The sequence below is a fragment of the Pongo pygmaeus genome, chromosome 3, assembly GCF_028885625.2.
Source record: "Pongo pygmaeus isolate AG05252 chromosome 3, NHGRI_mPonPyg2-v2.0_pri, whole genome shotgun sequence".
Classification (NCBI taxonomy): Eukaryota; Metazoa; Chordata; class Mammalia; order Primates; family Hominidae; genus Pongo; species Pongo pygmaeus.
The window spans coordinates 87,078,154-87,088,816 of record NC_072376.2 but is presented as its reverse complement, the minus strand read 5'-3'; positions in this window follow the sequence as shown (position 1 = coordinate 87,088,816).

The window sequence follows — 10,663 nt, the reverse complement described above, 5'->3', positions numbered from 1 at the left end:
TCGCTTTTCATTTGCTTGGTAAATATTCCTTCATCCCTTAATTTTGAGCCTATGTGTGTCTTTGCACGTGAGATGGGTCTCCTGAATACAGCACACCGATTAGTCTTGACTCTTTATACAATTTGCCAGTCTGTGTCCTTTAATTAGGGCATTTAGCCCATTTACATTTAAGGTTAATACTGTTATTTGTGATTCTGATACTGCCATCATGATGCTATCTGTTTATTTTGCACATTAGTTCATGTGGTTTCTTCATAGTATCATTGGTCTTTACATTTTAGTGTGTTTTTCCAGTGGCTGTTACTGGTTTTTCTTTTCCATATTTAGTGTTTTCTTCAGGCACTCTTGTAAGGTAGGCCTGGTGGTGACAAAATCCCTCAGCATTTGCTTGTCTGTGAAGGATTTTATTTCTCCTTCAGTTATGAAACTTAGTTTGGCTGGATATGAAATTCTGTGTGGAAAATTCTTTTATTTAAGAATGTTGAATATTGACCCCCACTCTCTTTTGGCTTGTAGGACTTCTGCAGAGAGATCTGCTGTTAGTCTGATGGGCTTCCCTTTGTAGATAACCTGACCTTTCTCTCTGGCTGCCCTTAACATTTTTTTCCTTCGTTTCAACCTTGGAGAATCTGATGATTATGTGTCTTGGGGTTGCTCTTCTCGAGGAGTATCTCAGTGGTGTTCGCTGTATTTCCTGAATTTGAATGTTGGCCTGTCTTGCTAGGTTGGAGAAGTTCTCCTGGATAATATCCTGAAGTGTGTTTTCCAACTTGGTTCCATTCTCTCTGTCACTTTCAGGGACCCCAATCAATCATAGGTTTGGTCTTTTCACATAGTCCCATATTTCTTGGAGGCTTTGTTCATTCTTTTTCATCCTTTTTTCCCTAATCTTGTCTTAATCATTTCATTAAGTTGATTTTCAATCTCTGATATCCTTTTTTTGATGATCGATTCGGCTATTGATACTCGTGTATGCTCCACAAAGTTCTCGTGCTTTGTTTTTCAACTCCATCAGGTCATTTATATTGTTCTCTAAACTGGTTATTCTAGTTAGCACTTCCTGTAACCTTTTGTCATGGTTCTTAGCTTCCTTGCATTGGGTTAGGGTTAGAACATGCTCCTTTAGCTCAGAGGAGTTTGTTATTACCCACCTTCTGAGGCCTACTTCTGTTAATTCATCACACTGATTCTCTGTCCAGTTTTGTGCCCTTGCTGGAGAGGAGTTGCAATCATTTGGAGGAGAAGAAGCATTCTGGTTTTTGGAATTTTTAGCCATTTTTGGGCTGTTTTGGTTTTTTTTCCCCATCTTCTTGGATTTCTCTACCTTTGATCTTTGAGGCTGATGACCTTTGGATGAGGTTTTTGTATGGGGTTCCTTTTTGTTGATGTTGACGTTATTCCTTTCTGTTTGTTAATTTTTCTTCTAACAGTCAGGCCTCTCTTCTGTAGGTCTGCTGAAGTTTGCTGGAGGTCCACTCCAGACCCTATTTGCTTTTTTGTCCAAAGGAAGCTGCAGAACAGCAAATATTGCTGCCTGCTCCTTCCTCTGGAAGCTTCATCCCATAGGGGTGCTGGCCTGATGCCAGCCAGAGCTCTTCTGTATGAGGTGTCTGTCAACTCCTGTTGGGAGGTCCCTTCCAGTTAGGAGGCACAGGGGTCAAGGACCCACTTGAAGAGGCAACCTGTCCCTTAGCAGAGCTCACAGTGCTGGGAGAACATTCCTTGTCAGGATCCACTGCTCCCTTCAGAGCCAGCTGGCAGGAATATTTAAGTTCACTGAAGCTGTGCCCACAGCCGCCCCTTCCACCAGGTGCTCTGTCCCAGGGGCTTTATCTATAAGCCCCTGACTGGGGCTGCTTCCTTTCTTTCAGAGATGCCCTGTCCTCCAGTGAAGAGGAATCTAGAGAGGCAGTCTGGCCACATCCAGTTTGCTGCGATGTGTCGAGTTCCACCCAGTCCTTAGCACTGTCAGAGGAAAGCTGCCTACTCAAGCCTCTGTAATGGTGGACGTCCCTTCCTCCACCAAGCTGTATTGTTCCAGATTGACTTCAGACTGTTCTGCTGGCAGTGAGAATTTCAAGCCAGTGGTTCTTAGGTTTCTGGGCTCCCTTGCTTCAGCCGCCTTTCCAGGGGAATGAATGGTTCTGCCTCTCTGTAGTTCCAAGCATCTCTAGGGTACAAATAATAATTTAAAAAACCCTCCTGCAGCTAGCCTTATGTCTGCCCAAACAGCTGCCCAGTTTTGTGCTTGAAACCCAGGGTCCAGGTGGTGTAAAGACACAAGGGAATCTCCTGTTCTGCGGATTGCAAAAACCGTGGGAAAAGCACAGTATCTGGGTTGGATAGCACAGTCGCTTGTGGCTTCCCTTGGCTGGGAAAGGGAGGCCCCTTGCTCCTTGCACTTCCCAGGTGAGGTGATGCCTTGCCCTGCTTCTGCTTGCCCTGCTTCTGCTTGCCCTCTGTGGGCTGCACCCATTGCCTAACTAGTCCCACTGAGATGAAAAGGGTAGCTCAGTTGGAAATGCAGAAATCACCCGCCTTCTGTACTGGTCTCACTGGGAGCTGTGGACCGGAGTTGTTCCTATTCGGCCATCTTGCCAGATCCCCCCAAGTAGTCTGGATTGATTGAAGGGCGGGCTGAAGAGGCAGTTAGGCATCTGACATTAGAAACGTGAATGCTTATTTTATTATTATTATTAGAATAATTTTGTTTATGTAGACACTTTAAACTGAACTTTTCTCTATTTATTGTGCAAAATAAACTTTTTATTCATCCTTGTCTTTTCTGCAAGTAAACAAGGTCAAATTTTCAAAATTCATTTCACAATATTTTCTGTTTCCATGGTGGTCTCAGTGTAAGTATCTCTGGTGCCACGTGTGGGATTTGATGAAATGCCTTGAAAATCCCAAACAGATGAGAGCAAATCACCTACTGAAGAGGGTGGTAGAGATGTCTATTGTGAAGTAAATCTGCTGCATGCCAAGGAACACAAGAAGTTATCATACATAAGGTTTTACATGTCATGCTGGCTGCCTTCCATCTTTGAGCATTTGTGCTTCATGGGTGGAACGTCATTCCTGTGAGTTATATTAGACATCCACCCTGTTTTAATTTATAGCGTAATGTCAGAGCCATAAATTACAAGCCTTAAAAACCAGCATCAATAATGACAAATAAATTGAGTCATGCCATGTGCATTATTAATATGTTCAGGCTGTATATGTCTCCTGAAAGTATGTAAAAGAAAATCTGAGATGAATTTTTTCTTTTGGAATCTTAAAACAATAAATCAATGCATATAAAATGAAACAAAAGTGCTTGGCACAGAGTAAGTGTTCAAAAATGTTATTCATCATTGTTGATGGTATCGTCATTGCAGTGTGTGAAGGTGTAGGGAGGTTGGTGGCCTGAGCTGCGGCACTAGATGCTTGCAGACTTGATAAAGTGCACTTCACAAATGGGACATCTCCCACAACTGTCATGTTATTTGGCTCTTTTGCCATGTCATTTGCATTAATCTTTGAGTTGAGACCAACTATGTGATCAAGCTTAGCCTAGGCAGGGACACTTGAGTATTTAAGGTTGAGTACACTGGTTTGGGTTATTTGAGATTAATGAACCTGTAAGTGGCATCTTGGTATACAGTAAAAAGTCCTGGAACCCAGGGGTTAGAACCTGAGTTCTTGTATGGATTCTGCTTTAGATGAGCCCAAGGACCACAGGCAGGTTGCTTTACATCCCTGGGTCTTAGTTTCCTTATGGGTGAAATGAAAAAATCAAACTAAGATGGCTGGTGGAGGCTGGGCGTGGTGGCTCACACCTGTAATCCCAGCACTTGGGGAGGCCGAGGTGGGTGGATCAGTTGAGGTCAGGAGTTTGAGACCAGCCTGGCCAACATGGTGAAACCCCATCGCTACTAAAAATACAAAAATTAGCCAGATGTGGTGGTAGGTGCCTGTAATCTCAGCTACTCAGGAGGCTGAGGCAGGAGAATCACTTGAACCTCGGAGGCAGAGGTTGCAATGAGCAGAAATCATGACACTGCACTCCAGCATGTGTGTCAGAAAGAGACTCTATCTCCAAAAAAAAAAAAAAAAAAAAAAGGAAAAGAAAAGAAAAGATGGCTGCTAGAGTCTTAATCATCTTTAATGTTATTTGGATATAAATTTAAAGAAAACCAAGATTATGCCTCAATGGGAGACTTTGAAGTTTTGCTGCCTGATGGCCTACACCAGGGGTTGGCAAGCCATGGCCTTGTAGAGCAAACCAGCCTGGCACCTGCTTTTGTGTGATCTGTAAGCTAAGGATTTTTTTTTCTTTATAGTTTTAAATAACTATATCAAAGATGGTTATATAAATACCTCCATACTACCTCCAATTTTGATTCTTTTAGGCTGCAAATACTAATCTATTTACATCTGACTTTCCATGGAAAAATGTGTTTACTCCCATACTATTCACATCCTACATAGAGAGTTCAAAATAAAAATCTCACAGTGACCTTTAGTTACCAAAGAGAGGTTCTTTTCTACCTTTCTCTCCAAGATGGATGGATGACTGTCATATTGTCCCATCAGTTAAATGAATTGTTCCTTTTATTTTCTTCCCAATGCTTTAAAAATTCTTAAATTGTTATTTTATTAGAAGAATGACAGTTAAAAACAAATAGTTATCAAAAGTTTTAAGTAATCACATTTCTGTTTGACTCTTTAGACTGGCAATAGGTGCAGCCCTTTCTATTCCTTTTTGACCATCTGAGGAGAACATTTTTTTTTTCTTTATAAAGATTTATGTGGCACAGCTATTTATTAGGGGGAAAGCCAACACAGCCAGTTTTTCCCTGAGATTTTTTGTGCTGGAGCTGGGCAACCTGCCCCTTTCTCTTCTGAGCATGTAGATGAAGAGCATGAGTGCTGATGCTGTCAGTGGCTGTATTAGCCTGTTCTCATGCTGCTAATAAAGACACACTCAAGACGGGGTAATTTATAGGGAAAAGAGGTTTAATTGACTCACAGTTCTACATGTCTGGGGAGGCCTCATGGTGACCATCATGGTGGAAGGTGAATGAGGTGCAAAGTCACATCTTACACGGCAGCAGGCAAGAGAACTTGTGCAGGGGAGCCCCTATTTATAAAACCATCAGCTCTCATGGGACTTATTCACTAACACAAGAACAGTATGGGGGAAACCATTCCCATGACTCAATTATCTCTACCTGGCCCTACACTTGACACATGGGGATTATTACAATTCAAAGTGAGATTTGGGTGGGGACACAGCCAAACCATATTAGCAGCCCTGTCTCCAGCCTTATGGAGAGGCTGTCTATGGGGAGAGAGAAAGAAGCTGACATAGAGATAAGCCAGGATGAATAAGCAACAAATTAGGAGAAACAATTTGGCAGTATCGAGCCCCTGCTTTATGAAACAGCCCTTTTTGCTTATGTGAGTTCCAAATTTCCTCTTGGCCTTGCTTAGCTTGTGTTGAATTTTTCTCACTTGCTACCAAAGTTGTTCCTGACTAAGACGACCATTCATTTTTCTCAGAATAAGAACTTCAGAACCTGGAATGTGATCTTATTTAGAAATAGAGTATTTGCAGATATAATTAGTTGAGGATTTCAAGAAGAAATCATCCTAGACTTAGGGTGGGCCTAGTCATCCGGCAACTGATGTCCTTATAAGAAAAGAAGAGGACAGAGAGACACACACAGAGAAGAGGGCCTTGTGAAGACAGAGGCAGAGATAGGTGTCATGCTTCCATAAGCCAAAGAACACCAGGAGCCACCAAAAGCTAGAAGAAGCAAGGAAGGATTCTCCTTTAGAGCGTTCAGAGAGCGAGCGGCCTTGTTAAGACCTTGATTTTATACTTCTGGCTTCTGAACTGTGAATAGGATACATTTTTGTTGTTTTAAGCTACCTAGTGCATGGTAATTTTATGATCTGAGTCCTCGGATGTCCATACATTCTTCTAGTATCTGGTCAAAGCCAACAAAAGCATGTCTTACTTTTCTGAGCACCTGCTGTGAGTCACAGCACTTCTGTTGTTTTAAGCTACCCGGTGCGTAGTAATTTTATGATGTCAGTCCTTGGATGTCCATACACTCTTCTAGTATCTGGTCAAAGGGAACAAAAGCATGTCTTTTCTGAGCACCTGCTGTGAGTCACAGCACTTCACTTGTATACATCTGTCATCCCAGCACACTGTAATGGTGAACTTATATCTCTGGCTTTTCTACTACAGCCTGTCCTTTCACAAGTGAAGACCTTAGGTTATCCTTTGTATCTTCTCCTTCTCCTAGCACAGGGCCTGCTCCATCATTGGAGCCCAGTAAATATTTGTTTCATGGATGCATGCATGAATGAATGAATCATGTATAACATTTTGCTAAGCATTCAGAAAGATTAATCAGAATATGGAATTTCTCCAGGAGTTTAAAACCAGGATGGAAAGGAAAGACAATCCAGAAGCAGATAACTTGCAGCAGTCCCAATGAGAACCAGTCTAAGTGTGACTAAAGGAGAAACCAAGGATACACTGACTTCATAAAGCTCTGTACACACTCCCCCAACCCCTGACTTGTATAGCACTGCTCTGGAATCAGATTGGCTGGCTCCATTAGCCCAGCTCTGCTACTTTTGAACTGATGTCTCTCCAAGGCATCCATACTTAAAACCTAAAAGATGTACTTTTTTTCTCTTATGTAAGAATTCCATGTAATGTCTCTCACTTATCTCTTCTCATTAGTGTCTGATATTAACATTGTAATTCAAATTAGAGTTGCCAGCGGATCACACAGAACTCAGTGTATGTAATCCTTAAGGTAGATATAAATTGCAGTTACAATTGTGTGTGTGTGTGTGTGAATGTAAGTGTACAAATCTACATATACATGTAAACAATGCAATTTTTTATATAGCATGTTCTTTGACATCTTCAGCATTTAATATAGGACTTGAGTTTTATTTTGTCCAAACCAAAGACTGGTTTAATTTAAAATTCATGGGTTATTTTATAAGGTTACAGTACATGGGAATCATGTCTTATGTTTCTCTTGTCTCTCACAGAGCATGTAGTAGTGTTGGAAAAATACCAGGAAGTTACTCAGGCCCAAACTATAGGGACCTCTGGACCACTTGATGCCTCCTGACCTGCAATTCCACCTCCAAAACCTTGCCAGTCCTGCCATCTCAATCTTCAAATATGTGTCAAATAGAATCACTTCTTCTCTTCTCCACTGCTACATTCTGGGTCTAATCATCATCATCTCTTGCCTAGACAATTTGCAACACCTCCTAATGGTAGTTCTTCCCTTTCTTGTTCCTTCTGAGTCTATTCTTCACACAGCATCCAGAAGTTCTTTTTAAAGCATAAGCCTTACACTCTCCTCTATTACACTTAGAGAACATTTCAAACTTGAACCCCTTCTAGTGGCATCCGAAGTCCATTGTTATTTTTTTTTTTTGCCAACTTTGTCTCCATGCATTCTTCATGCTATGTTCTCTGCTCTAGCCATGCTGGCCTTTTCTCATTCCACAGATATTCGAGCTCATTTCTGTTGTACCTGTCATGTTTCTGCTATAGTAATTCTATGCAACACCACCTCACTACTCCAATTCTCAGTGGCTTAAAACAAAAACGTTTTTCTTGCTCATGGCTTTGTGTGTTGGTTGGGATATCTCTGATTTATATCAGAGTCAGATGGGTCCATGTGTTTCTGGGAGCAGCAACCTCTCAGGGCATGCTCTTCTTATGGCAGGTGGCAGGAGCACTGGAGGCAAGGCTAAACCACACAAGAATATTCAAGTCTTCTAGACACATGTGATTTTATTATATTCACTCCCATACCATTGGGGTCAAAGCAAAACACACACCCAAGCCTAAAGTTGGTGGGATGTAACTCTGCCCAGAGTGAGCCATGAACAGGAGCAGAGGGGAGAGTTGTGAATAAGTAATACTCTCTACCCCATTGGCCTCAGGGCCTTTGCTGCTGGTGTTTATTCTTCCAGGTCCTCTTTCTCCCAGATCTCTCTCTCTCTCTCTCTCTTTTGTTTTATCTAGGTTCTTGTTCAAATATTATCAGAAAGCCTTCCTTGACCTCTCTCTGAGATAGATTCCCAGAAACCCAGTAATTCTCTAGTATATATCCTGCTTTATTTTTCTTCCTGATGCTTATCTCCCCTTGAAAGGGTATGGTGTATTTAGGTATCACTCTTATCTTTGGTGTGACTTTTAGGGGGCAGAAGCCTGTCTGTGTCCACCTCTGTATTTTCAGCATGTGGGACATTGCAGGACCCAAGTCAATGCTTTTAATAAATATTGGTTGGATTAAGCAAATGAAGCAATACTATGATTGCTTTTCTTGGAAAGATTAATTGAATTGATGAAATTACAATCAGAACTTGTCATGCCAGGAAGAGTACATAAATTTTTTATGTTTAAAGCTCTGTGTGTGTATACATGCACATGTGCTCAAGTACGTATGTTTTCTACTTTTATTGGAAGGTCACTTTCATGCATTCTAAATTCACGTCTAGACTTAGATGCTTTTTGCTTTAGATATGCTTAATCATTAAGACATCTTAAACTTTGCAAGATCTAAAGATATATTATAATTCTTCTCATCAAATTGAGCCTTTTCTTCTGATTTTCCCTATTTTTCTCAAGTGGGACATATTCTTCTTAGAACTTTAGAGTTACATTTGACATTTAATTTTCTCTTTTCTTCCTCACTTAATTAATGCTTGACCATGTAGACTCATCACCCACAACATCTCTCACACACTGTTTCCTTTCTTTTCTATTTCTGTTTCTATCACTTGAGTTTCAGACTTCTGTCTCCCTTACAAGAAAATCTTAAATGGATTTGCTTATCCTTATCTGTTGTACACACTATGTGCCAGGATGCTTGTCCTAAAGTGAAGCTCTGATTATATGACTCTCATATTTAAAACAGTTTTTTCCAGTTGCAGGCTATACTAAGAAAAAATCTATGTAGAAAGTGTAAGTTTGTTGTTGCCTTAAAATAGTTTGTATTTCCCAAATACAACTATAGACAACTATTTCCTTTTGATTAAAAACAAAAATAAGTGATCAACTCGCTATAAAAGGCAAATAATTTTTTGTCGTTTATCTGAAACTCAAATGTTATTGGCTGTATTTTCATTTGTGAAATCTGGCAACTCTCCCTTGAAGGCAAAAGCAGGAAATGCTTCAAAGTTCTTTCAAAAACAAAATAAAAAATAAAAAAATACACAAATGTATTATAAAACTCCAATCCCAAAGAATCCATGATTATTTGATTTCTGAATTATTTATAATGGGTTTAATATTTATATTGAAATATATATGTAGCAAACATTTATTCATGTACACCTGAGTAACACACAGGAAGAAATGTTGGGGATTGCATTGTCAGCATGGTTTTTTTGGCACTACACACCAATTCAGATTTAGTAATGTCTCCAATTCCAAGTTGTCCATAGGATGAAAGTAAAGATGTCCTTATGCCACCATACAGTGTCTTTTGTATTAAAGCATTCCAGAACTTTATAAATGGAACATTCACATAAATAGTCCCCATTTTACAGATGCCAGGAAGTCAGAAGGGGATCCCAGAAGTCTGGCCTAATCTATCTTTCAGAGGCTTCCCAACACATCACTTCATGGATTGTGCAAAGAGTACCTTTTCAAAGCGTACAGTGAGTGTGCAGTCTGAAGTGAATCAGCAATCACAACAGTAAATCTTGCATTTGTATGTTGCCAATAAACATTATCTCATTTGATCCTCATAAAATGCTTGTGAGGTAGTAATTCCCTCCTTTTTACAGAGGAGGGAATTGAATTCAAAATGAGAGTAATGTAGTTAAAAGGTCACTTGAATAAAGGCCTGTATTATTTTGTTAGGGAATGCAATTAAGTGATGAATACTAATTTCCTTGAAGCTGATGTAACCTTTCCCCCTATGTAATACTAGTGACAGGACTTGAGTGCCTTGATGGAAGATGTCCAACTTTTTAATTTGTCAGTGAAGAGTAACTGAGAAAATTGTATTGTCATAGTGTTTAACACTATGGTTATTTAAATGCAACTAATATTTTTCAGGTGCTTTAATACTATCACCTACTTTTTGAACACTTCTGTGTGCTGGACACTGCTATGTACTTTGTGATTACAGGTTTTCTTGGTAGACATTGAGAGTTAGGTTCTTGACCATCACAATAAAGCAAATATGGTAATAAAGCAAGTCACACGAATTGTTTCGTTTCCCAATGCAAATTAAATTTGTGTTTACACTATAGTGTAGTCTATTAAGTGTGCAATAGCATTATGCCTAAGAAAACAATGTACATACCTTAATTTAAATATACTTTATTGCTAAAAAATGCTAATGATTGTATGAGCCTTCAGCAAATTGTAATGTTTTTGCTGGTAGAGTGTTTTAGCCCAATGTTCATGGCTGCTGACTGATCAGGGTGCTAGTTTTTGAAGGCTGGGCTGGCTGTGGCAATTTCTTAAAATAGCACAACACTAAAGCTTACTGCATCAATTGACTTTTTTAAATGAGAGATATTTTTTCTTAGCATGAGATGCTGTTTCCAAGCATTTTATCTATACTAGAACTTCTTTCAAAACTGGAGTCAGTCTTTTCAAACTCTGCCA